Source organism: Rattus norvegicus, chromosome 1 (genome assembly GCF_036323735.1).
Source record: "Rattus norvegicus strain BN/NHsdMcwi chromosome 1, GRCr8, whole genome shotgun sequence".
In the NCBI taxonomy this organism is placed as follows: Eukaryota; Metazoa; Chordata; class Mammalia; order Rodentia; family Muridae; genus Rattus; species Rattus norvegicus.
This window is the reverse complement of record NC_086019.1, coordinates 176,649,526-176,675,975: the sequence shown is the minus strand read 5'-3', so window position 1 is coordinate 176,675,975 and position 26,450 is coordinate 176,649,526. Positions and strand designations below refer to the sequence as shown.

The following is a 26,450-nucleotide window of genomic DNA, read 5'->3' as shown; positions in this document are numbered from 1 at the left end:
TTGTTGAGGTGTGTTTATGCAATTGCCTCTAAGTCAGAGTTAGCAGATGAAAGAAAGCTACGTTTGTGGGAGAGGCTAAAAGGCAGTAAGGCATGAGCAATGCCGCCCACTCTTCTGAAGGCAGAGACCCAAAAAGGCATTCTGTTAGATTTAATGCATTTAACCTGGCTAAGTAAACTGAGGTTTGCCTTTGTCTGGGCATACTGCCAGGTACAGGGCTCAGAGATGAAGGGCCTTGGACCTCTCAGAACTATAGCTCTAGGAGGGAGGGGGATGTTCCAAGGGACTGTGTGGGCGGGGCTAGGCTAGAAGGGATACTAGTGGGGAAGAACATAAGGTTTCTTCTGCTAGGCCTGCTTCTCACCTCAGACACAGGATGAGGAGAGGGATGGTGAAGGCTGACTTTTTGCTCTTCTTTAGAGTCACCTCCTGGAAAAGCCATTGCCACGGGGCTTTGACATCATCGTGTGCTTACAGAAAGGTTTTTCTTCTTTTAACAATTTACTTTCATGACTTTTAAGTGTGTGTGTGTGTGTGTGTGTGTGTGTGTGTGTGTGTGCATATGAGTGCAGGGGTCAGCAGAGGATAGAGGTGCTGGACAGTCCTGGAGCTGGAGTTACAGGTAGTTGGTTGTGAGCCTCCTGATGTGTGTGCTGGGAACTGAATTGGAGTCCCTCTGGAAGAACAATATGGGCTCTTAGTTGTTGAGCCGTTTCTCTAACCCCTCTCCTTACATTCTTTTAAGATATCTATTTTATATGTATGAGTGTTTGTAGTGTGTGTGTGTGTGTGCCTGGTGCTGGTGGAGGTCAGAAGAGTGTGTCAGAACCTCTGAAACTGAAGGTAGAGGTGACCATGGGTCTATATGTGGGTGCTGGGAACTGAACCGGAGTTCTCTGGAAGTGCAGTAAGAGTCCTTAACCTCTGAGTCATTGCTCGGGCTGCTCTCAATAGATTCTTAATAATGTCTTTGTTCTATCAAATTGAGATGCTGGCCTTGTTTTAAAACATCTATTTTTGTATTACTTTATTGTATGTGCATACACACGTGCATGCAGATGCACTTGCACATAAGTGTGCTCCCATGCTTGTGGAAGCCAGAGGCCCACGTCAGGTGTCTTCCTCAGTCACTCTCCATCTGAGTTTTTGATACAGGATCTCTCATTGAACCTGGAGTGCATCAATTCAGCTGGACCAGTGAGCTGGACAGCCACTCCGTGCCGGCCAGGGAGCTCTGGAGAGCCACCTGTCTCCTCCCTTCCCACTGCTGGGACTGTGGCTACCTGTGCAGCCAAGCTCTACTTTTTCTGGCCCATGGTTTTTTATATAAGTGTTGAGGTTCAAACTCTGGCCCTCATGTTTGTACGCCAGGTACTTGACCCACTGAGCCATCTCCTGAGTCTCTAACATTGATATTTTATTTTTTTGAAAAAGCAACTTTATACTTGGGAGCTTTGTAGGTTTAGCTCTAGTACCACCTTGCTTGAAAAATAGGAGAATGCAGGAAGGCTTACTTGTCTAAGACTTCCCTCTGCTAGGAAAATCACTGAGAAGCTCTGAGTGTCACATGTATGTGTGTTGTGTGTCTGGTCAATCTAAAAATATTTAAGATGCAGAAAAGATAATCCAAAACTCTTGCCTTAAGGCACAGAAGAAGTGGGAAGATAGAGTCATTCTGTATCTATTTGTAAAATTTTTCAATGGCTTTTGTGTCTGTATGTGTGTAAATGTGTGTACATGTGTGTATGTGAGTACATGTATGTGTATGTGTGCCTGTATATATATATATATATATATATACATATATATGTATATGTGGGTGTTTGTGTATGTATGTGTGTCTATATATATGTATATGTGGGTGTTTGTGTGTGTATGTGCATGTGTGTGTATGTGTGTCTGTGTCTATGTATATGTGAGTGTTTGTGTGTGTATGTGTGTCTGTATATATATGTATATGTGGGTGTTTGTGTATGTGCATGTGTGTGTATGTGTCTGTGTCTGTGTGAATATGTGAGTGTTTGTGTGTGTTATTCTTTGAATTCTCCTTTAAGAAAGAATTCTTGTCATGTCTTACTGCTTCCCCCATGGATAGCTTAGATAAGGTCTTTAATATGTTTTTATCTTGTATTTGTGTAGCTTGACTCAGTCTTTGAAAACTTAGCCTTTAATGTTGTAGAAAAGATTGATTAATAACCTGGGAACGTAAGAGTGGAAACTAAAATGTGTTGACTACCCTGGCTGGCCTGGAACTGTCAGTAGATCAGGCTAGCCTCAAACCACAGAGACTGTCTACCTTTGTCTCCTGAATGCTTTAATTTAAATTGTGCACCACCACACCCAGCCTGACAGCAAGCCTTTCTGGATATTATTTTATGTAATCCTCACGGTAGCCTGTGCCTTTGTACACTGCCTCTTTTTACCTGAGGGCTCATGTGTTTTTCTTAAGCAGGATTATATTGTCATAGTGACAGACCATGTTATGAGGCAAATTGTGTTTCCCAAAATAATACCTCAGAATGTAACCATATTTGGAACTAGGGTCATTAGAGAGGTAATCAAATTAAAATGAGGTCATTAAGACAGATCCTTCTGGGCTGGTGGGATGGCCCAGTGAGCAAAGTATACAATGTGCAAGCATGATGACCTAAATTTGATCTCTGGAATCCACAAGGGAAGGAGAAAATTAACTCTCAAAAGTTGTTTCCTGATTCTCACGTGTGCACCATCATACACACACACACACAATGATGACGATAATGTTAAATTAAAATTATTAAAATGTAAAGGTAAATCCTACTCAAGGCTGACTGATCTCCTTCTCCCGTCGGAGTACTAACTAGGCCCAACCTTCCTAGCTTCCGAGATCAGACAAGATTGGGCACACTCAGGGTGGTGTGGCTGTGGAGCCAACTGGCAACATTCTAAAATGGTGAAGTTTGGAGGCAAGAGCATGTGAGCCTTGGCATGGTGGCTGATGTGTGTAAGGAAGGAACAGAGGTTTTTCAGCAGGAACTGTTTAGGAACAGAGCCACGCCCTCTCACGTTTTCATGCTGGAATCCTCACTGCAGTCTGATGGCCTTCGGATGGTGGTGGGGCATAGGCCCTGAAGTCTGATTAGCCTTGACTGTGGAATCTCAAAAATGAGATTAGTGCCTCAGTAAAGGCACCCAGAGAGCTCCCTGTGGCGTGAGGACACAGAGTGCAGACAGGTGACTATGATATTCTCTCTCTGCTGTTAAGTTGGTGACTCTTGATCAAAATGGAATAAGGTAACTTTTCCCTTGTGAATGGTCCAAAGGAAATGATATAGAAAACAAGAATTGTCCTAGTTTACTTCTCAGTTGCTTTGGCAAAACGCTGACCAAACCAACTTCGAGACAGAAAGGGTTTATTAGGCTTACAGGTCATAGTTCATCATGGAAAGAAGCCAAGGCAGAGACCCAAGGCAGGAACCTGGATGCCTTGAAGCAGAGACCATGGAGGAGTGCTGCTTACTGGCTCACCCGTATACAGGTCTACCTACAGTGCATCAGGCCCTCCTACAGTGATTAACAATCAGGAAAGTGCCTCACTGATACAGACCAATTTGATGGAGGGAAGTTGACAAAAATCTAACCAGGACATGGATTTGTTCTAAGTGTTACAGAGGGCTGAAGGGCAGAGGTCCCTGAGCGGGTATTTCTGAGTGTCTACCCCAGCTACATAGGAACCATGGCATGTGAAAGCGTGTGACCGTTGGCTTTCTGTCAGTATGGCAGCACAGCCGAGAAGATTCATATTTTCACTCGCAGCTTCAGAGGTCTCAGCCCGTGGCCAGTCTTACCCACCTTGGGGCTCTGATGAGTCAGGACATCATGGTTGAACCTCATGGTAGGATAAGGTCATCTGATTGTTAGTGCCCGGGAGACAAGAAGAATTCCTAGCAAGAGGCATCTGCCATGAAAAGCCAAGTCCCTGAGAACTAGAAGAATCTCTCTGGTCTCCTTCAGGACTCTGGCAAGCCACAAGGTGCTTAGCCAGTAAGTGCTGAAGGCCAAAGGACCAATCTGAGAGAGAGAAAGAAAGGAAGAAAGGAAGAAAGAAAGAAAGAAAGAAAGAAAGAAAGAAAGAAAGAGAGAAAGAAGGAGGGAGGGAGGGGGAGAGAGAGAGAAGAAAGGAAGAAAGGGAAGGAAGGAAGGAAGGAAGAAAGAAAGAAAGAGGGAGGGAGGGAGAGAGAGAGAAGAAAGGAAGAAAGGGAAGGAAGGAAGAAAGAAGGAAAGAAAGAAAAAAGAAAGAAAGGAGGAGGGAGGGAGAGAGAGAGAAGAAAGGAAGAAAGGGAAGGAAGGAAGAAGGAAAGAAAGAAGAAAGAAAGGAGAAAGGGAAGGAAGGAAGGAAGAAAGAAAGAAAGAAAGAAAGAAAGAAAGAAAGAAAGAAAGAAAGAAAGAAATAAGGGGAAGGAAGGAAGGAAGGAAGGAAGGAAGGAAGACTTTTTTCCTTGACACCGCTGAGGGCTATGAAGGTAGGTGGCTCTCAGGAGCCCAGCCCCGGAACAATGCTATGCCAGTACGACCACCTCCTTTCCAGCCATCTCCACCCTCCCCTTTATCATCACAAAAGCCCTAATGTTAAATTGAATGAACATTTGCTGATATTTGGTAATGACTACATCGTCCTGTTGTGACAGATTGATGAGGACCATGAAGGTAAAAGATCATGTCATGCCAACTTTTCTTTATGTAATTTCTATGTGTCCAGTCCCCACCTGGAGACTCACCTAATACAAAGCCTTTCTCTAGGAACCCAGCATTCTCTGCTGTGAATATTCTCAGTAAGCTGACTCATGCCTAAATTGAAGCTTTTAGACAATGCTGTTGAATCTGTATTTCTACGAATCCCCTTTTGCCTAAAATGCTCACTATGACTTGTCTCCTGCCTGTCTAAGCAGCTGCCTACCATTTCTCTTGAATCATCTTGGCCTTTTCTTCGATTTAAAACATGCATCTTACTTCCCCACATGGTAGGTCACTCCATGAATTCTATCTATTACTCAGCATGCTAAGGCAGGAAGGCGAGTGAGTTTGAAGCCACAACTGTGTGACACAGAGTGAGACTGTCTCAAAACACACAAATGAAACCAAACCCACATCCATAGCACGTCCCATCCCGTGAGCAGCTCTCTCGTGAGAGGTGGACGGGGAGAGTCATGTAGATCCCAGGCAGGAGCAGTCTCAGCATGCAGGATGCTTACACTGAGAACACCAACCGGTAAGGGCGAACCTGAACTAGTGGTGCAGACCTGCCACCCCAGCTAGTCCTGCAAACCCAGGGCGTGTGTAAGCCACAGCATGAGTTTAAACCCAAGCAACTTAGTGAGACCCTGTCTCAACCCAAAAAGTAGACACAGGACTAGGCATGGAAGTACTAGAGACTCGCTTTGGTCAAGAGAAGGATGAATTATGTGTGGGTGATAGCAAGGGAAGATGAGCTGTTGAAATACAGGGGAGGAGAAAGCTACTGCCAGTCAGACAGGGACACTCATATCACCCTATAAGCACATGTCCTCAGAGCCCACACAGATCGGCCATTTACTTCCCTGACTTCTTGTGTACCATGGTACGGTTTGTGTATGTGTACACAGATCTACATTTATACACAGCATGTAGGACTTTTTAGCCATGAATAAAATCAGTGTTAAGCATGTATTCTATCCTCTTTTTTTTCTTAAAAATGTACTTTGTGGAAAGACTTGGGGATATAACCCATAAGTACAGCATATGCCCAGCATGGCCAAGAGCCTGGACTCCCATTTCCAACCAACTCCAGAAAAAGCCAGGAGTGGATGTGTGTGTGTGTGTGTGTGTGTGTGTGTGTGTGTGTGTATGTATGTGTGTGTGTACGTATGTGGTGTGTGTGTGTGTGTGTGTGTGTGTGTGTGTGTGTATCCGTGTATGTATCCTTTGTGTTAGAGGGCAGAGATGGGCAGACCCCAAGGCCTCATGGACCAGATAGTTTAGCTAATAAGTGAGCTACAGGTTTAGAGAGTGATTGTGTCTCAAAAAATAAGGCGGAGGGCCAGCAAGATGACTCCATGGATAAAAGTGCTTGCCATGCAAGCCTGAAAGCCTGAGTTAGATTTCTAGATCCCATGGTAGAAGATGATTAACTTCTGAAAGTCAGCTGGCCTCCGCACTTGTTCCATGACAAGCACGTGGCCTATCACACAGAGACATGCACACGTGCACACACACAGACACATGAATGTGTACAATGAAATCAAAATAAACTAATAAAATGGACAACAATCAAGGAAGAATCTCCTCCCCATGCACACATGGACTCACCCACACAAACATGAACACACATGAGAATTATTTAGGGGAGTTCTGAGTCTCAATTTCTATTTTCCAAAGTCAAGAACAGATTCTATTACTGGAAGGCAGTGAGACACAGTTGGCTCGGGTCCTATAAAGTGCACACAACAGTAACGATGCTGCTCTGGGTTTAGGCTGTGTCTGGTTTCACTGGCCCTGAGAATGGAAGCAGTGTATACAGACAGATGCTGATTCTATACACACCATTTCACTTAGGTGGGCTTACTCATTGTTAGCTAATCCTTCTTATAGCTCATTTAAAGTTAGAGGATTATTGTAGACAGCCTCAGGATAACTCAGAGTTTGGATCCCTCATGGTCACAACCACAACTGCCATGCAGAAAGTGCCCTGCCTCAGAGGATGAAGGACGGTCACAGCCTCATTGCAGAAGCTCTTCTTTTCTGAAATAGGGTGTCACTAGCCAGTATAGGCTGGCCTTGATTTGTGGTCCTCCTGCTTCAGCCTCCCACATACTGGGATTACAGGCATGTACCACCATACTAGCCATCCTGCCGAAGCTGTGCCTTCCCTTCCTCCTCCTCCTTCCCCTCTTCCTCTCCTTTTTCTCTTCCTCCTCCTCCTCTTTCTATCAGATTCATTTATTTCTACCTTCATCCTAGTTTTTTTTTTATTAACGTGAGTATTTCTTATATACATTTCGAGTGTTATTCCCTTTCCTGGTTTCCGGGCAAACATCCCCCTCCCCCTCCCCTTCCTTATGGGTGTTCCCCTCCCAACCCTCCCCCCATTGCCGCCCTCCCCCCAACAGTCTAGTTCACTGGGGGTTCAGTCTTAGCAGGACCCAGGGCTTCCCCTTCCACTGGTGCTCTTACTAGGATATTCATTGCTACCTATGAGGTCAGAGTCCAGGGTCAGTCCATGTATAGTCTTTAGGTAGTGGCTTAGTCCCTGGAAGCTCTGGTTGCTTGGCATTGTTGTACATATGGGGTCTCGAGCCCCTTCAAGCTCTTCCAGTTCTTTCTCTGATTCCTTCAACGGGGGACCTATTCTCAGTTCAGTGGTTTGCTGCTGGCATTCGCCTCTGTATTTGCTGTATTCTGGCTGTGTCTCTCAGGAGCGATCTACATCCGGCTCCTGTCGGTCTGCACTTCTTTGCTTCATCTATCTTGTCTAATTGGGTGGCTGTATATGTATGGGCCACATGTGGGGCAGGCTCTGAATGGGTGTTCCTTCAGTCTCTGTTTTAATCTTTGCCTCTCTCTTCCCTGCCAAGGGTATTCTTGTTCCCCTTTTAAAGAAGGAGTGAAGCATTCACATTTTGATCATCCGTCTTGAGTTTCATTTGTTCTAGGCATCTAGGGTAATTCAAGCATTTGGGCTAATAGCCACTTATCAATGAGTGCATACCATGTATGTCTTTCTGTGATTGGGTTACCTCACTCAGGATGATATTTTCCAGTTCCAACCATTTGCCTACGAATTTCATAAAGTCGTTGTTTTTGATAGCTGAGTAATATTCCATTGTGTAGATGTACCACATTTTCTGTATCCATTCCTCTGTTGAAGGGCATCTGGGTTCTTTCCAGCTTCTGGCTATTATAAATAAGGCTGCAACGAACATAGTGGAGCATGTGTCTTTTTTATATGTTGGGGCATCTTTGGGGTATATGCCCAAGAGAGGTATAGCTGGATCCTCAGGCAGTTCAATGTCCAATTTTCTGAGGAACCTCCAGACTGATTTCCAGAATGGTTTTACCAGTCTGCAATCCCACCAATGGAGGAGTGTTCCTCTTTCTCCACATCCTCGCCAGCATCTGCTGTCACCTGAGTTTTTGATCTTAGCCATTCTCACTGGTGTGAGGTGAAATCTCAGGGTTGTTTTGATTTGCATTTCCCTTATGACTAAAGATGTTGAACATTTCTTTAGGTGTTTCTCAGCCATTCGGCATTCCTCAGCTGTGAATTCTTTGTTTAGCTCTGAACGCCATTTTTTAATAGGGTTATTTGTCTCCCTGCGGTCTAACTTCTTGAGTTCTTTGTATATTTTGGATATAAGGCCTCTATCTGTTGTAGGATCGGTGAAGATCTTTTCCCAATCTGTTGGTTGCCATTTTGTCCTAACCACAGTGTCCTTTGCCTTACAGAAGCTTTGCAGTTTTATGAGATCCCATTTGTCGATTCTTGATCTTAGAGCATAAGCCATTGGTGTTTTGTTCAGGAAATTTTTTCCAGTGCCCATGTGCTCCAGATGCTTCCCTAGTTTTTCTTCTATTAGTTTGAGTGTGTCTGGTTTGATGTGGAGGTCCTTGATCCACTTGGACTTAAGCTTTGTACAGGGTGATGAGCATGGATCGATCTGCATTCTTCTACATGTTGACCTCCAGTTGAACCAGCACCATTTGCTGAAAATGCTATATTTTTTCCATTGGATGGTTTTGGCTCCTTTGTCAAAAATCAAGTGACCATAGGTGTGTGGGTTCATTTCTGGGTCTTCAATTCTGTTCCATTGGTCTATCTGTCTGTCTCTGTACCAATACCATGCAGTTTTTATCACTATTGCTCTGTAATACTGCTTGAGTTCAGGGATAGTGATTCCCCCTGAAGTCCTTTTATTGTTGAGGATAGTTTTAGCTATCCTGGGGTTTTCGTTATTCCAGATGAATTTGCAAATTGTTCTGTCTAACTCTTTGAAGAATTGGATTGGTATTTTGATGGGGATTGCATTGAATCTGTAGATTGCTTTTGGTAAAATGGCCATTTTTACTATATTAATCCTGCCAATCCATGAACATGGGAGATCTTTCCATCTTCTGAGGTCTTCTTCAATTTCTTTCTTCAGAGTCTTGAAGTTCTTATTGTACAAATCTTTTACTTGCTTGGTTAAAGTCACACCGAGGTACTTTATATTATTTGGGTCTATTATGAAGGGTGCCGTTTCCCTAATTTCTTTCTCGGCTTGTTTCTCTTTTGTGTAGAGGAAGGCTACTGATTTATTTGAGTTAATTTTATACCCAGCCACTTTGCTGAAGTTGTTTATCAGCTTTAGTAGTTCTCTGGTGGAACTTTTGGGATCACTTAAATATACTATTATATCATCTGCAAATAGTGATATTTTGACTTCTTCTTTTCCGATCTGTATCCCCTTGACCTCCTTTTGTTGTCTGATTGCTCTGGCTAGAACTTCAAGAACTATATTGAATAAGTAGGGAGAGAGTGGGCAGCCTTGTTTAGTCCCTGATTTTAGTGGGATTGCTTCAAGTTTCTCTCCATTTAGTTTAATGTTAGCAACTGGTTTGCTGTATATGGCTTTTACTATGTTTAGGTATGGGCCTTGAATTCCTATTCTTTCCAGGACTTTTATCATGAAGGGGTGTTGAATTTTGTCAAATGCTTTCTCAGCATCTAATGAAATGATCATGTGGTTTTGTTCTTTCAGTTTGTTTATATAATGGATCACGTTGATGGTTTTCCGTATATTAAACCATCCCTGCATACCTGAGATGAAGCCTACTTGATCATGGTGGATGGTTGTTTTGATGTGCTCTTGGATTCGGTTTGCCAGAATTTTATTGAGTATTTTTGCATTGATATTCATAAGGGAAATTGGTCTGATGTTCTCTTTCTTTGTTGGGTCTTTGTGTGGTTTAGGTATAAGAGTAATTGTGGCTTCATAGAAGGAATTCGGTAGTGCTCCATCTGTTTCAATTTTGTGGAATAGTTTGGATAATATTGGTATGAGGTCTTCTATGAAGGTCTGATAGAATTCTGCACTAAACCCGTCTGGACCTGGGCTCTTTTTGGTTGGGAGACCTTTAATGACTGCTTCTATTTCGTCAGGAGTTATGGGGTTGTTTAACTGGTTTATCTGTTCCCGATTTAACTTTGGTACCTGGTATCTGTCTAGGAAATTGTCCATTTCCTGTAGATTTTCAAGTTTTGTTGAATATAGGCTTTTATAGTAAGATCTAATGATTTTTTGAATTTCCTCTGAATCTGTAGTTATGTCTCCCTTTTCATTTCTGATTTTGTTAATTTGGACACACTCTCTGTGTCCTCTCGTTAGTCTGGCTAAGGGTTTATCTATCTTGTTGATTTTCTCAAAGAACCAACTTTTGGTTCTGTTGATTCTTTCTATGGTCCTTTTTGTTTCTACTTGGTTGATTTCAGCTCTGAGTTTGATTATTTCCTGCCTTCTACTCCTCCTGGGTGTATTTGCTTCTTTTTGTTCTAGAGCTTTTAGGTGTGCTGTCAAGCTGCTGACATATGCTCTTTCCTGTTTCTTTCTGCAGGCACTCAGAGCTTTGAGTTTTCCTCTTAGCACAGCTTTCATTGTGTCCCATAAGTTTGGGTATGTTGTACCTTCATTTTCATTAAATTCTAAAAAGTCTTTAATTTCTTTCTTTATTTCTTCCTTGACCAGGTTATCATTGAGTAGAGCATTGTTCAATTTCCACGTATATGTGGGCATTCTTCCCTTATTGTTATTGAAGACCAGTTTTAGGCCGTGGTGTTCTGATAGCACGCATGGGATTATTTCTATCTTTCTGTACCTGTTGAGGCCCGTTTTTTGACCAATTATATGGTCAATTTTGGAGAAAGTACCATGAGGAGCTGAGAAGAAGGTATATCCTTTTGCTTTAGGATAGAATGTTCTATAAATATCTGTTAAGTCCATTTGGCTCATTACTTCTCTTAGTCTGTCTACGTCTCTGTTTAATTTGTGTTTCCATGATCTGTCCATTGATGAGAGTGGGGTGTTGAAATCTCCTACTATTATTGTGTGAGGTGCAATGTGTGCTTTGAGCTTTAGTAAGGTTTCTTTTACGTATGTAGGTGCCCTTGTATTTGGGGCATAGATATTTAGGATTGAGAGTTCATCTTGGTGGATTTTTCCTTTGATGAATATGAAGTGTCCTTCCTTATCTTTTTTGATGACTTTTAGTTGAAAATTGATTTTATTTGATATTAGAATGGCTACTCTAGCTTGCTTCTTCTGACCATTTGCTTGGAAAGTTGTTTTCCAGCCTTTCACTCTGAGGTAGTTTCTGTCTTTGTCTCTGAGGTGTGTTTCCTGTAGGCAGCAGAATGCAGGGTCCTCGTTGTGTATCCAGTTTGTTAATCTATGTCTTTTTATTGAGGAATTCAGGCCATTGATGTTGAGAGATATTAAGGAATAGTGATTATTGCTTCCTGTTATATTCATATTTGGATATGAGGTTATGTTTGTGTGCTTTTCTTCTCATTGTTTTGTTGCCAAGACGATTAGTTTCTTGCTTCTTCTAGGGTATAGCTTGCCTCCTTATGTTGGGCTTTACCATTTATTATCCTTTGTAGTGCTGGATTTGTAGAAAGATATTGTGTAAATTTGGTTTTGTCATGGAATATCTTGGTTTCTCCATCTATGTTAATTGAGAGTTTTGCAGGATACAGTAACCTGGGCTGGCATTTGTGTTCTCTTAGGGTCTGTATGACATCAGTCCAGGATCTTCTGGCCTTCATAGTTTCTGGCGAAAAGTCTGGTGTGATTCTGATAGGTCTGCCTTTATATGTTACTTGACCTTTTTCCCTTACTGCTTTTAATATTCTTTCTTTATTTTGTGCGTTTGGTGTTTTGACTATTATGTGACGGGAGGTGTTTCTTTTCTGGTCCAATCTATTTGGAGTTCTGTAGGCTTCTTGTATGCCTATGGGTATCTCTTCTTTTAGGTTAGGGAAGTTTTCTTCTATGATTTTGTTGAAGATATTTACTGGTCCTTTGAGCTGGGAGTCTTCACTCTCTTCTATACCTATTATTAGGTTTGATCTTCTCATTGAGTCCTGGATTTCCTGTATGTTTTGGACCAGTAGCTTTTTCTGCTTTACATTATCTTTGACAGTTGAGTCAATGATTTCTATGGAATCTTCTGCTCCTGAGATTCTCTCTTCCATCTCTTGTATTCTGTTGGTGAAGCTTGTATCTACAGCTCCTTGTCTCTTCTTTTGGTTTTCTATATCCAGGGTTGTTTCCATGTGTTCTTTCTTGATTGCTTCTATTTCCATTTTTAATTCCTTCAACTGTTTGATTGTATTTTCCTGGAATTCTTTCAGGGATTTTTGTGATTCCTCTCTGTAGGCTTCTACTTGTTTATTAATGTTTTCCTGTGTTTCTCTAAGGGAGTTCTTCACATCTTTCTTGAAGTCCTCCAGCATCATGATCAAATATGATTTTGAAACTAGATCTTGCTTTTCTGGTGTGTTTGGATATTCCATGTTTGTTTTGATGGGAGAATTGGCCTCCGATGGTGCCATGTGGTCTTGGTTTCTGTTGCTTGGATTCCTGCGCTTGCCTCTGGCCATCAGATTATCTCTAGTGTTACTTTGTTCTGCTATTTCTGACAGTGGCTAGACTGTCCTATAAGCCTGTGTGTCAGGAGTGCTGTAGACCTGTTTTCCTGTTTTCTTTCAGCCTGTTATGGGGACAGAGTGTTCTGCTTTCAGGCATGTAGTTTTTCCTCTCTACAGGTCTTCAGCTGTTCCTGTGGGCCTGTGTCTTGAGTTCACCAGGCAGGTCACTTGCAGCAGAAAAGTTGGTCTTACCTGTGGTCCCGAGGCTCAAGTTTGCTCTCGGGGTGCTGCCCACGAGCTCTCTGCGGTGGCAGCAACCAGGAAGATCTGCGCCGCCGTTTCCGGGAGCTTCAGTGCACCAGGGTTCCAGATGGCGTTTGGTGTTTTCCTCTGGAATCAGTGATATGTGCAGAGTGCAGTCTCTTCTGGTTTCCCAGGCGTGTCTGCCTCTCTGAAGGTTTAGCTCTCCCTCCCACGGGATTTGGGTGCAGAGAACTGTTTATCCGGTCTGTTCCTTCAGGTTCCGGCGGTGTCTCAGGCGCAGGGGTCCTGCCGCTCCTGGGCCCTCCCCCACGGGAACCCAGAGGCCTTATACAGTTTCCTCTTGGGCCAGGGAAGTGGGCAGGGGTGGGCAGTGTTGGTGGTCTCTTCCGCTCTGCAGCCTCAGGAGTGCCCACCTGACCAGGCAGTGAGGTCTCTCTCCCATGAGGTCTGGGAGCAGAGAGCTGCTGCGGGCCGGGATCCGCGGGTCTCATCCTAGTTTTTACGAAAGCATAATTGACAACTTAAAATATGGTATTTTCTACTTTGCCTTGTTTTGTTTTTTTTGTTTTGTCTTCCTTGGCCATCTGAAGATGTTTTACTGGCAGCTCTACAGGAGTCACCAGGGTTCTTGATTTTGCCACCTATGTTCAAACTTCCATAGTCTGATCTGGAAATACAAACTGAACTTGTGATGTCAATGTTTCTGTCCACACACTAGGACATAGGCTTCAATAAGTTGGACTTTGATTGTTTAAGACCATCTATCCACTGAAACACCATGCTAGTCTTTGCTCATAAAAACATTTTAAAAATCTTAAGATCTTCAAAAACTTTTTAGAGTATAAAACTCACTCTTAAATGATTTAAGCAAGGAAATGAATATGTACAACACTCACAGGGTGTATGTATGTGTACGTGTGCACATGCACATACACATACATGTTTTGAGACCGTTTAAATAAGATATGATACATTATTAACCATAGTTACCATGAGAGGATAGACTTGTAGAGCTGATCTTGCTTGGCTGTAAATTTGAAGTCATAGATCCACACTCTGCAGAAGGACTTAAGACTCAGACTCTGGGGATGGAAAGATGGCTCAGTGGTTAAGAGCACTTGCTGCTCTTCCAGAGGTCCCAGGTTCTATTCCAAGCACCCATAGGGCAGTGAACAACTGTCAATGTCTGCGGTCACTGGGGATTTGACATCTCTTCTAGGCTCTGTGAGCACCAGGCACACATGTTGTGCACATGCAGGCAAAACACACACACACACACACAGAGAGAGAGAGAGAGAGAGAGAGAGAGACAAAGACACAGAGAGACAGAGACAGAGAGAAAGAGACAGAGACAGGGACACAGAGATAGAGACAGAGAAAGACAGAGAGAGACACAGAGAGAGAGAGAGTGACAGACAGACAGGGACACTCAGGTTCTGACAATCTCTCAACCTCTTTTGTAACTTTCTTCTCTGTCTTTGTTGTTGTTTTCTCTGCAGTTGCTATTTTTGTTCCTGGCAGGACATGGGAAGCCCTGGCCAGTTCCAAGACATGTGGCAATGCCTCAGACTCGAGGTCCAGAGCCTATGGTCCAGTCACACATGCTTTCTCTACCTGCCCACTTTGATTGTTAAGAAATGTTCTGAAGGGGCAGCAGAGATGGCTGAGTGGTTCAGGGAGCTTTCTGCTCCTCAAGAAGACCTGAGGCTGGCTCTTGGCACCCATGTCAGTGACTCACAACCCTGTAACTCAGGCTCCAGGGGATCCAACAGCCTCTGAGGGCACCTGTACACATCACACACACACACACACACACACACACACACACACACACACACACACACACTCATTTTAATAAATAAAAATAATTTTTTTTAAAAAATGAAAGTTTCTGAAACCCCTTTTCAGTCAGACCTTCCTAACACAGGCACAAACTAAGCCCCCATCAGAGGGACAAAGAAAAGTCACCCAAAGTCAGAGCCCACTCAGGTGTGTCAAATTCCCTGTGATTCTTTACAAAACTCAGTGCATCTACCCTAAAAGGAGGAAGCCCTGCTGTGCCCTTCAACTGATTAATAGCTGTTACTACCCGAGCCCCTCTGGGAAAGGGTGTGCTGCTTATCTTCAGAGCCTGCCAGAGACACAGTGGTGGTGAGGGTGTGTGTAGGGGGCTGGGGTGTGTGGCTCCAGGCTTCTTTGTGCTACTTGAGCCTCTTGCTATCCTGCAGAATCAGATTGCAGAGCCACAGTGGGCAGCAGGACAGAAAGAAGTATTGTTCATGGGTCAGTGTGGCCTTCCATGTAACTTGGCACTGTCTCCTTTGAAGGTTAGGTTCCCCGGTCTCTTCAGCTGATCCCAACGGCACTGCCTGGCAGAAGGCACTGCCCTATTGGGGAAGATGCTGTCAGGACAGTCCTTTGTATTCCAAGAAGAGGGTTTTTTTCTGATGGCAGAGGGGTGTCCTATGGGCCTTGCTGTGTTGTCATAGTCAGATGTCACGTACAGGTGGAAGTTCTAGCTGGAGAAGAGACCAGCTGTATTGTTCTCTAGTGCTCCTGAGAAAGTGGCTGGCTTACCAAGGGGACCCCTCCCTCCCAGTATTCTTTCATTTCAGGTGTGAAAACATGAAGAACTGTGAACACAGAAGGTGGAGGGTGGGGTGAGAAAGAAAGGCTCACAGAAAGTATCAGAGAACAGCAACTGGCTTTTCTCTTCTTGAGGGAGTCAGCTGTTGTCACACACACACTGTACAACTACAGAGTTCTGTTGACACTGCCACACAACGAGCTGAGAGTAGCACAGATGACCAGTATCCGTTCCCCTGGCCCTCTCAGGCTGAATTCCAGTGGACCAATAGTCAGTTCCATTCTGCTTGGTTTGGGTACGGGTCAGCTCGAGGCTGTGTTTCTCATTCACAGGCACACACAGCACTCAGAGTCAGCCAGCGAGGGATTCAAAGGCCTGTGGGCGAAACTTGGAAGACACGGGACCTCAGCTAACTCCCATAATCTCCCTGAGGATCAGGTGAGAATTTCTCATCTATAAAATCGGATAAACAAGCCAGGTTCATGGTTGGATGGTGATGATTAGAAGACAGGGTGTGTGTAAAGTGCTTTAGTTATTCAGGGAGAGACGTGTGGATATGAGGATGGAGAGAGATAAGGGCCAGACCTGACAGTCACAGCAAATGAGAGAATGCCCTGTTTATGCCCTGAGCAACGGGAAGTCAGCAGAGGTTTCAGACAAAGGTCCATACTAGAGCGGGGACCTCAGTAAGGACCTGTTCAGGGCTTTGACCCTTTGGTTTAAAACTACACCTACAAAGAATTTCTCTAAAATGCTCTCACATGCAGATGCCTAACCTTGGATCCATTCTTGTTACTAAATTCAAATGTAGCTTTGTTGTTTTTACTTCAGTGATAGAGAGCCAGCCCAGAGCCCTGAACATGCTTGGCAAGCGCTCTACCACTAAACTTACAAACCCTTCAAATGTAGCCTCAATTCAGTTTTGGGACCTGAGTACTCATCATGTCTCTATGGTGTGCTAAGAACTCGGCTGGCTATGCATGACATTTAAGGCCAAGATGCTAAATAAGTCTCAACTACTCATGGGTGGAGTGTGTGTATTGAAAGCATTCTGGAGCTTGGAGTTAAGAGGCCAGGATTACTTAGCCATGCCTGCTATGGTTGAATGGGGATGGTTGGCGCTACGTCTCCTGTCTCTGGTCTAGTGACTCTCACCTTCTATATGTCAGCCTTGCTGAATCCTAATGCTGCTTAGACCAGCTTCTCTTCAAGTGTCCCTCACTAATGGATCCAAGTAGCAGGCATCTGTGATTGTTTCTATGATAGAAACTATAAAGAGAGTGACATTTGCTATAGGACCACTGTACCAGCAATGTGTTAGCATCAGTGGCATCCGTGTAGTCATGCCAAGAGACCATGCCTAGTAGTGGACACAGAAAAGCTGAAAGGAAGCTACTGTGGGACCCTTGGCCCAGCAATGCTTGAGTATCTCATCCATGAGAGAGATGCAAACCTGGGTCCAGAGAAGGATGAATTAAGACATCCTAGAGAAGCTGAATGACAGGCCTGGGAGTACTGTCAAATGGTGGAGAGATGGTTGTGTTCAATGAAAGGCTGCGCAGACAACTGACAACTGGAACGGGCATGATGTGGTGTCTGCTACTTGGCAGTTTTTTAAAAATATGTCAGTAAAAAGGGAATTCCCAGTGACTTAGCTTTCTATCCCAGCCAATGGATAGAGGTTGTTCAGGTCATGAGAGGAGGAAGGGAGTTCCAGGGGCCATGCCAGGTCAGAGAAGTGAGAGCAGAGAAAGCATGAGAACCGAGGACATCTCATGTGACCAGAGCTTCAGAGTGGGAGTACAGCCTGTGCCTGCAGAGCCCGACCCAGGAGCAGGGGCCTGTGTGCAGTAACAGTTCCTAGCCTTGGCTTGAGCAGCTTGGCCAGTTGTAAACACACACACACACACCACACACACACACACATACACACACCACCACACACACACACACACACACCACACACACACCACACACACCACACACACACACACACCACACACACCACACACACACACATACACACCACACACACACACACCACACACACACACCATACACACACCACACACACACACACACACCACACACACACACACATCACACACACACCACACACACACACCACACACACACATACACACACCACACACACACCACACACACACACACACCATACACCCACACCACACACACACACACCACACACACACACACCACACACACACACCACACACACACACACCGCACACACATCTTGATTGCACTCAGAGATAACTGGTTTAATTGATTTGGTGAGCAGCTGTGATACTGAGCCCTTAAAATTACCCCAGGTGATTTATTCTACCATGCAGCCAGAGCTGGAAATCATTGCTCGAGGACTCCAATTAAAATGGCTTCTGTTTTGGGGACAGTGCTCTGGCAGGGATTTAATCAGAGACCATCGGCGGGGACAAGTAATCATGAAAAACACATGCCCGGGTGAAGCAACACGAGGGTCTTAATCAGACCTTGGCAGTGAGGTGACAGGGCACGGGTATGATTTGAAAGGACAGAGAGGTAGAGGTAGACACGGAGGGAAGAAGCTAGGCAGGTAGGTGGTCAGGTTTCTTGAGAGATGCAGAAGGCTTGAGAGAAACAGAGCACAGGAGAAGGAAAGGTGAGAGTCTGCCAAGGGGTGTGGAAAGCTGGAGTGGAGATGTAAGTGGAAACCAAATGCTTAGCATTCACGCAAAGCATTCTGGGAGGTGCCTGGTCTCAGGGGAGGTGTGCCCTCTCTGAGTTTGTCTTCAGTCAAAAGAAAGAACTTGCCAAGAATGCTCATTCATAAATAAGGCCGCTATGAACATAGTGGAACATGTGCCCCTGTGGCATGGTGGGGCATCTTTGGGGTATATTCCCGAGTGGAATTTCTGAATCTTTAGGTAGGTCTATTTCCAATTTTCTGAAGAACCCCCAAATTGATTTCCAGAATGGTTGTACCAGTTTGCAGTCCCACCAGCAATGGAGGAGTGTTCTGCTTTCTCCACATCCTTGCCAACGTGTGTTGTCACCTGAGGTTTTGATCTTAGCCATTCTGACCGGTATAAGGTGGAATCCCAGGGTCGTTCTGATTTGCATTTCTCTGACCACTAAGGACTTTGAACATTCTTTAGGTGTTTCTCAGCCATTCGAGATTCCTCCATTGTGAATTCTCAGTTTAGTTCTATACCCCATTTTTTTTTATTAACTTGAGTATTTCTTATTTACATTTCGAATGTTATTCCCTTTCCCAGTTTCCGGGCCAACATCCCCCTAACTCCTCCCCTTCTATATGGGTGTTCCCCTCCCCATCCTCCCCCCATAACTGCCCTCCCCCCAACAATCACGTTCACTGATACCCCATTTTTTGATTGGGTTGTTTGTTTTTTTGGTGGTTAGCTTCTTGAGTTCTTTATATATTTTGGATATTAACCCTCTATCGGATGTGGGGTTAGTGAAGTTTTTTTTCCAAATCTGTAGGTTGCCAATTTGTCTTATTGACTATGTCCTTTTCCTTACAGAAGCTTTCCAAGTTTCATGAGGTCCCATTTATCAATTCTTGATCTTAGAGTGTGAGCCATTGGAGTTCTGTTTAGGAAATTTCTGCCTGTGCCAATGAGTTCCAGGCTCTTCCCCACTTTCTCTTCTATTAGATTCATTGTATCTGGTTTTATGTTGAGGTCCTTGATCCACTTGGACTTGAGCTTTGTGCATGGTGACAAATATGGGTCTATTTTCATTTTTCTACATACAGACAGTTAGACCAACACCATTGAAGATGCTTTCCTTTTTCCATTGTATATTTTTGGCTTCTTTGTCAAAGATAAAGTGTGCATAAGTATGTGTTTTTATTTCTGGGTCTTCAATTCTATTTCATTGATCAACATGTCTGTCTCTGTGCCAATACCACATATTTTTTATCACTATTGCTCTGTAGTAGAGCTTGAGGTCAGGGATGGTGATTCCCTCAGCCATTCTTTTATTGTTTAGTATTGTTTTCGCTATTATTGTTTTTATTTTTTTGCCTTTCCAGATGAATTTGAGAATTGCTCTTTCCATGTCTTTGAAGAATTATGTTGGGATTTTGGTGGGGATTGCATTGAATCTGTAGATTGCCTTTGGTAGGATGGTCATTTTTACTATATTAATTCTGCTAATCCATGAGCATGGGAGATCCATTTTCTGAGATCTTCTTTGATTTCTTTCTTGAGAGACTTGAAGTTCTTATCATAAAGGTCTTTCACTTGTATGGTTAGAGTTACCCCAAAATATTTTATATTATCTGTGGCTACTGTGAAGGGAATTGTTTCCCTAATTTCTTTCTCAGCCTGTTTATCATTTATATAAAGGAAGGCTACTGATTTATTTGAGTTAATTTTAAATCTGGCCACTTGGCTGAAGTTGTTTATCAGCTGGAGAAGTTCTCTGGTAGAATTTTTGGGCTCACTTATGTATACTATCATATCATCTGCAAATGATGATACCTTTAATTCTTCTTTGCCAATTTGTATCCCCTTGATCTCTTTTTGTTGTCTTATTGTTCTCGCTAGCACTTTGAATACTACATTGAATAGATATGGGGAGAGTAGACATCCTTGTCTTGTCCCAGATTTTAGTGGGATTTCTTCAAGTATCTCTCCATTTAATTTGACCCAGATGTCCCACGACAGAAGAATGGATACAGAAAATGTGATTCACTTACACAACAGAATACTACTCAGCTATTAAGAACGAGGACATCCTGAGTTTTGCAGGCAAATGGATGGAACTAGAAAATGTCATCCTGAGTGAGGTAACTCAGACCCAAAAGACATGCGTGGTATGTTCTCACTAATCAGTGGATATCAGCCAAAAAACCCCAAAAACAAAGATAGTCCACAGAACTCAAAAAGGTCAACAAGCGGAAGGGCCCAAGTGAGGACGCCTCAGTTCCACTTGGGAGGGAGAAGAAAGCAACCACAAGGGGGAGGGAGGGACAGGGGAAGGAAAGGGGATGGGGATTGGGGAGAGGGGAACATGATCGCACAAAGAATGGAACAGGTGACCTCTGGAGGAAGCAGGTTGAGAGGACCCTCTAGAATGTACCAGAACCCTGGGAAGTGAGACTCTCAGGACTCAAAGGGGTGGGGACCCTAGATGAAAGACCCTAGAGTGGGAAGAGGGAACTTATTGAACCCACTTCCAGCATAAAGACATCAAGTGAGGGATAGGGTTGGTATCCCACAGCCAAAGTTCTGACCCATAATTCTTCCTGTCTGAAAGAAATGCAGAGATGGAAATGGAGAAGAGCCCGAGGAAAAGAAGGTCCAGCGACAGGCTCAAAGTGGGTTCCAGCTCAAGAAGAGGCCCCAAGACCTGACACCATTACTGAAGCTCTGGGGTGTTCACAAAAAGGGACCTACCATGACTGCTCTCCAAAAGACCTGGCAAGCAGCTGAGTCAGATGCAAATGTGTGTACCCAACCAATGAACAGAAGCTGCTGACCCCTGTGGTTGAATTAGGGAAAAACTGGAAGAAACTAAGGAGGGCAACACTGTAGGAGGACCAGCAGTCTCAATTAACCTGGACCCCTGAGATCTCCTAGACACTGGATCACCAACCAGGCAGCATATATCAGCTGAGATGAGGCCCCCAACACATACACAGCAGAGGACTCCCAGGTTCAGTCAGAGAAGATGAGCCTAACCCTCAAGAGACTGGAGGTCCCAGGAAGTTTAGAGGTCTGGTGGGGTGGGTGGAGTAGGGACATCCTTGTGGAGATGGGGAGGGGAGAGGGAAGAGGGGGGAGGAGGTATGGGATATGGAACCCTCAGGTGGTAGACCAGGAGGGGAATAAAATCTGGAGTGTAAAAATAAATAAATACATTTAAAAATATGCTCATTCACTTAGTCTGATCCATGCCTCATTTGTATAGTTTGTATTTTCAAAAAACAGGTGACAAATTTCAGCAAGTTCCAAAACATGAACTCTTTTGCTTTTGCCACAGGGTGGCCTCAAACTCATAGCCAAGGTTCACCTTCAACTTTTGATCCTCCTGCCTCTCTACCTTCCCAGCACTGGAATCACAGGTAGTCACCACTATACCCGATTTTATACCACATTGGGGACTAGACCCCAGGCAAGCATTCTAGCAACGGGCCACATTCCCTAACCGCCATTAACCTTTTTTCACAAATATAACACTTAATTTGTGTTCATAAAGAGAATCAGGTTGTTCAATGTTCAGCCCCAATTTCTTTCTGACAGCTTCTGATCTTACAGAGACCAGAAAGGGAATAAAGGTCATGTTCTTGTCACCCCAACCCAGCAAAGGTTCTATAACACTCTGTGAACACAAAGACGAGATATTTTGTTTTTCCAAAAGTTTATCTTAGACTCCCTTTCGTTTGCTTTTGTCTAAATGTTGTTTGATAAAAGCTTAATGCTTACTTCACGGGAAATAAAAATAAATAAAAGTCTTCCATTTACAGACTTAGTTCGGCTGTGAAAAAAAATATTGAGTAATGTGTAAAGAGATTAAGACGATACATCAAGTCAAAATACTGTGTGAGAGCGAAACCTAACTTTCGGAATCAAAAGCAAGTGTCAACTGTTCGACTCCCTAACGTAGACATACAGATACATCTCCTTAAAAGCTGTGGTGGGAGCTATGTGTCTGCCATTTGCAACTCCTTGACTAGGCTTCAAGTGATTACATATCAGTTTTAAAAACCAGGAATGTGCCATACATCCCACAATGGGATGCTGTTTAACAGCGAGACGTTTGAAATGTAGACATAAAAAATGTCTGTGGGCTGGCTGTCCAGAGGGCTCGGTGGACACCCATGCCTGCCACAGAACCCGGTGACCTGAGCTTGACCTCCGAGATGCATGCAGTGGAAAGAGAAAACTAGCTCCTGCAGGTGACCTCTCACCCCTGCCTGTGTGCTGTGGCATGCACGCCCCCACACGTGTGCATATACACAGAAGGTTTGTACACATTTTTGTTAATGCTTTGCTTTCTCACATCGTGAAGAGAGTCAGTTCTATTTCCTTTTGCCTTTCCCCATCTGACAGATGGAGTTATTGAACAAGAACTGGATTCATAATCCATAATCCATGCTGAACAAAGGCTTTGGATGACCTTGTTTCTCGGAAAATTGAAAAAAAATGAAACAAGTTAGTTCCCAAAAGAAGAAAAAGAATAGGGCTCAGGAGCTCAGTCAGGACATGCTTGTGGGGCTCACAGGAGGATCTGAGTTCAGTCCCCAAAACCTCTGTTCAACATCCAGGCATGATGGGTCATGTTTGTAATCCCAGAACTGGGGAGGCAGAAAGAGGAGGACTCCTGGTCCTTCCTGGCCAGCCAGTCTGGTCTGGATATAGTGTGAGGCCCTGCCTTAAAGGAGGGGCATGGTGTCCAGAGGATGACCCCAGAGCTTTTCTCTGGCCTTCACACTCGTGCGCATGCACACACCCACACACATTCAGACACATAAGTGTACAAATGCCTATATGGGTTTTCAAATTTCTTCAAAATTTAATTCGTATGGATGTTTTTGCCTGCATTTATCTGTGTATCATGCATGTGTCAGATGCCTGAGGGGGCCAGAAAAGAGCATCAGATTCTCTGTAATTGAAGTTGAGTCACCATGTGGGTGCTGGAAATTGAACCTGGGTCCTCTAGAAGAGTCACTAGTGCTCTTAACCACTGAACAGTCTTTCTAGCCTCATTATCCTGAAAGAACCATGTGGACATCTGTGGTCTAGGGGCCAATCCAGGGAGTACTTTAAACAAACTCACCCCTCCTGCTTCTGCCCACCCCCAACTCACGCTCCCTCCCTCTTTAACTTTACAGCTCCTTTCCCAACTGGAGATGCAGAACTGGGTGGGATGGAGAATGGAATGGCAGAGAACCTTACCTAGCGCCTGGGACAGAAACCCCTGGCAGCGCTGGTCTGCTGCTGAGGACCAGAGTCCTGGGGCATCCCAAGTGAAAGCCAGAGGAACTTGGGGCTGTCGGCAAACAGTGCTGCTCCTGTCTCCAGCCGGTCCCCTCTGCCAGGCCGATCCAGACTTGACTCAAATGAAAGTGTAGACATGTCTGGTGTAGGGATGTGGTACATACGTCACTCTGCCATCCACTCATCTGACTCTAGGACATTTACAACTTTAGTCACAAGCGAGAACATGCTACTTTGTATGTTAAATGCTATTTAGGCTAAATGCTGTTTATGAACAGCTATGCACGGGAGAAAGGGAAAAAAAAGGTCAAGGACACATGCTTTTCTTTACCTCCTCTCTTCTCTTCCTCCTGTCTCTGTCTCAAAGTTTCTCTCCCTTTTCTGCCCGTATTAGGTCAAATCTCTCTCTCTCTCTCTCTCTCTCTCTCTCTCTCTCTCTCTCTCTCTCTCTCTCTCCTCTCTCTCTCCTCTCTCTCTCTCTCTCTCTCTCTCTCTCTCTCTCTCTCTCTCTCTCTCTCTCTCTGTGTGTGTGTGTGTTTATTAAAAGCTTTTAAAAACCCACAGGTTTGGCATGGTCTTCAGGCGACTTCTGGTCTCAAATTGTCCATCCATGATTTAGAAGTCCTACAGAACTCCTGCCATCCCCAAGTCTTTGTTAGACAGCCAAAAGCCTCCGGGCAGCTTCCCCAGATGTCGGCACCTTGGCAACGCCCTGGTTTGAACATGATTTTAATAGCGACTAATTCCCTCAGTGGTGGCACCCCCGCAAATGGCTCATCATGTCACAGGCAAGTTTCAACAGTCATGGAACCAGATGGGCATATTTTCCCAAACAATAGTGTTGTGGTGGCGAAGAGCTAAGGCACGTCAAGGGCAAAGCAGTGAGGCAGGCAGCAAGTGCGAGATGGGGTGAGTTATCTGCTTTCTGGAGTGATCACTTATTTAAATCTGTAATTGCTTCTGAAGGGAAGGGAGTCATTTGCACCCATGGGGATAGTTTTGGTTTGTTTGTGATATCCAAGAAGGATTCTGTATTCTGGGGCTGGGGCTTCCAGAAGAGGAGACCAGCAGGGGGAGTGTGCCAGCTCCAAGTCACCGTTTGAAGGGAAAGGACAGTCTGCATTCTCCGGGAAGCCTATCACCCTTTGTTTCTGATGTACCAGCTAGTACCCACCCTGTGCACTCCCTGTCCTGTGGACACTTTGGCACATACTGGCTCAGGACTCGCTGTTCCATAAGGAAGGTGGATGCTGGGAGGGTACCAAGGACAGTGTGCCCCAGGCCCAGCTGTTTAGTCTCTATGATGTCAACCTCTAAAACACATGGCATCACTCCAACATCTGTCATTTACCTTGTAGCTGCCTATAAACTAACTTGCCAATGGAGCTGGGTTCACATTAACTCTCGTTGGGGTTCAGTTTAGGTTAAGAATGTGACAGCACAGGTGTCATGTGGAAATCGGGCTCACAGTAGCCCTCTTGACTTCACTCATTTCCCCGTGGCATTAGAGGTCCCTAATCACCCCCAGCACAGCAGATTCCTAAGCCAAAGCTTTGTGAATTCTCACCTTAAGGCTACCAAGCAATACAGACACCTGTGGGGGATGGGATCCAGGATGCTCCCCTCCCCCGAATTATACTCAAGCTCGCAGTCTGTGAGGTTCTCTATGTAAAATGTCATGGGACTTGCATGTACCCTACAGGTACTTTAAATAACTTGTGATTCTTTCTAAGACTGGAGTGTAACACTATGTACGTGGATGATTCCCTAGGTCACTTGCAGGTATCAGTGCCAGCCTGTTCAGGACATATGTGACATCTTTCTAATAAATTATTTTAGTTCGTGGCTGGATCCATTTGTAGGTGTGTAACTTGTAGGTACGGAGAGTCAATGGACTGGGCTAGAGAGATGGCTGAACTTGCTGCTCTTGGTTCCCAAGACCATGTCCAGCAGCTCAGAAACACCTTTAACTCCGGGTCTAAGGAATCCAACCCCTTCTTCTGGCCTCCATAGGAACTGTACTAACATGCACATACACATACAATTAATTTGAAAATTTTAAAGATGACTTAGAAAGTGCTCTATACATGGTGTTTTTATACACAGGTATATGATACATGTTGAATATAGATCACAGATCTCTTTCTTTTGTACTCATGCCATCCTGCTAGTCCTCTTTGTCCCCCTAGCTAGTTTCATATCTACTTTCAATGTCATATATGCATACATGATTTCCTGTATGCCCAAAATCTAGGGGTCACACATAGAAAGCACCTCGTTTTTGTCTGAGATTGACTTGTGTTTAATATGATGTTCTCCAGTTACCTCCATATCCTGTAAACAACAGAATATTCTTTATGGATGATAAGACAAGCTATCGTGTTTATACTGAGTGCATTTTATTTATCCATTCCTCTGTTGATGGGTGCCTAGGCTGTTTCCTTAACTCAGCTATGGTAAATAGTGCCACCATAAACATGGTTGTGCAACTATTTCTGTGATATATTGACTTGGAGACTTCAGGTACATCCTACCAGTTGGTATGGATGAATCTTATAGTAGATCTCATTTTAGTTTCGTGAGGAACCCCTATACTGATGGTTTTAGAGGCTGGACTTCTTTCTAGTCCCTCCATCAGTGTAAAAAGGGTCCCTTTTTGTGACCAGGATTTGTGATGGTGATGGTGATGGTGATGGTGGTGATGGTGATGGTGGTGATGGTGATGGTGATGGTGATGGTGATGATGGTGATGGTGATGATGGTGATGGTGGTGATGGTGATGTTAATGATGGTGATGGTGATTGTGATGATGATGGTGATGGTGATGATATGATTTGTAATGAGCTGATGACTAGTGAGATCGAACCTTCTTCAACGTATACTGCTAATTGCTCTTAATCTTTTCGAGAACCATCTGTTAACTTCATTTGCTCCATTGTTGATTCAGTTGTCAGATTTTTCTGTTTATGTGTTTGGTTGTTGTTGTTCCTTA

At 44.1% G+C, this 26,450-nt stretch overlaps 1 long non-coding RNA gene across 4 annotated transcripts in view; it reads left to right on the top strand.

Annotated features, from left to right (window-relative positions):
* The window catches only part of LOC120099909 (uncharacterized), a 43,552-nt gene extending 22,166 nt beyond the window's left edge, over positions 1-21,386 (top strand). For all 4 annotated transcript variants that reach the window (XR_010063135.1, XR_005499384.2, XR_010063134.1 and 1 more), the window contains exons 3-5: positions 15,824-15,929; positions 20,169-20,304; positions 20,775-21,386. This is a non-coding gene — a long non-coding RNA (uncharacterized LOC120099909). The remainder of the gene's footprint in view (positions 1-15,823; positions 15,930-20,168; positions 20,305-20,774) is intronic.
* The last annotated feature ends 5,064 nt before the right edge of the window (positions 21,387-26,450 follow it).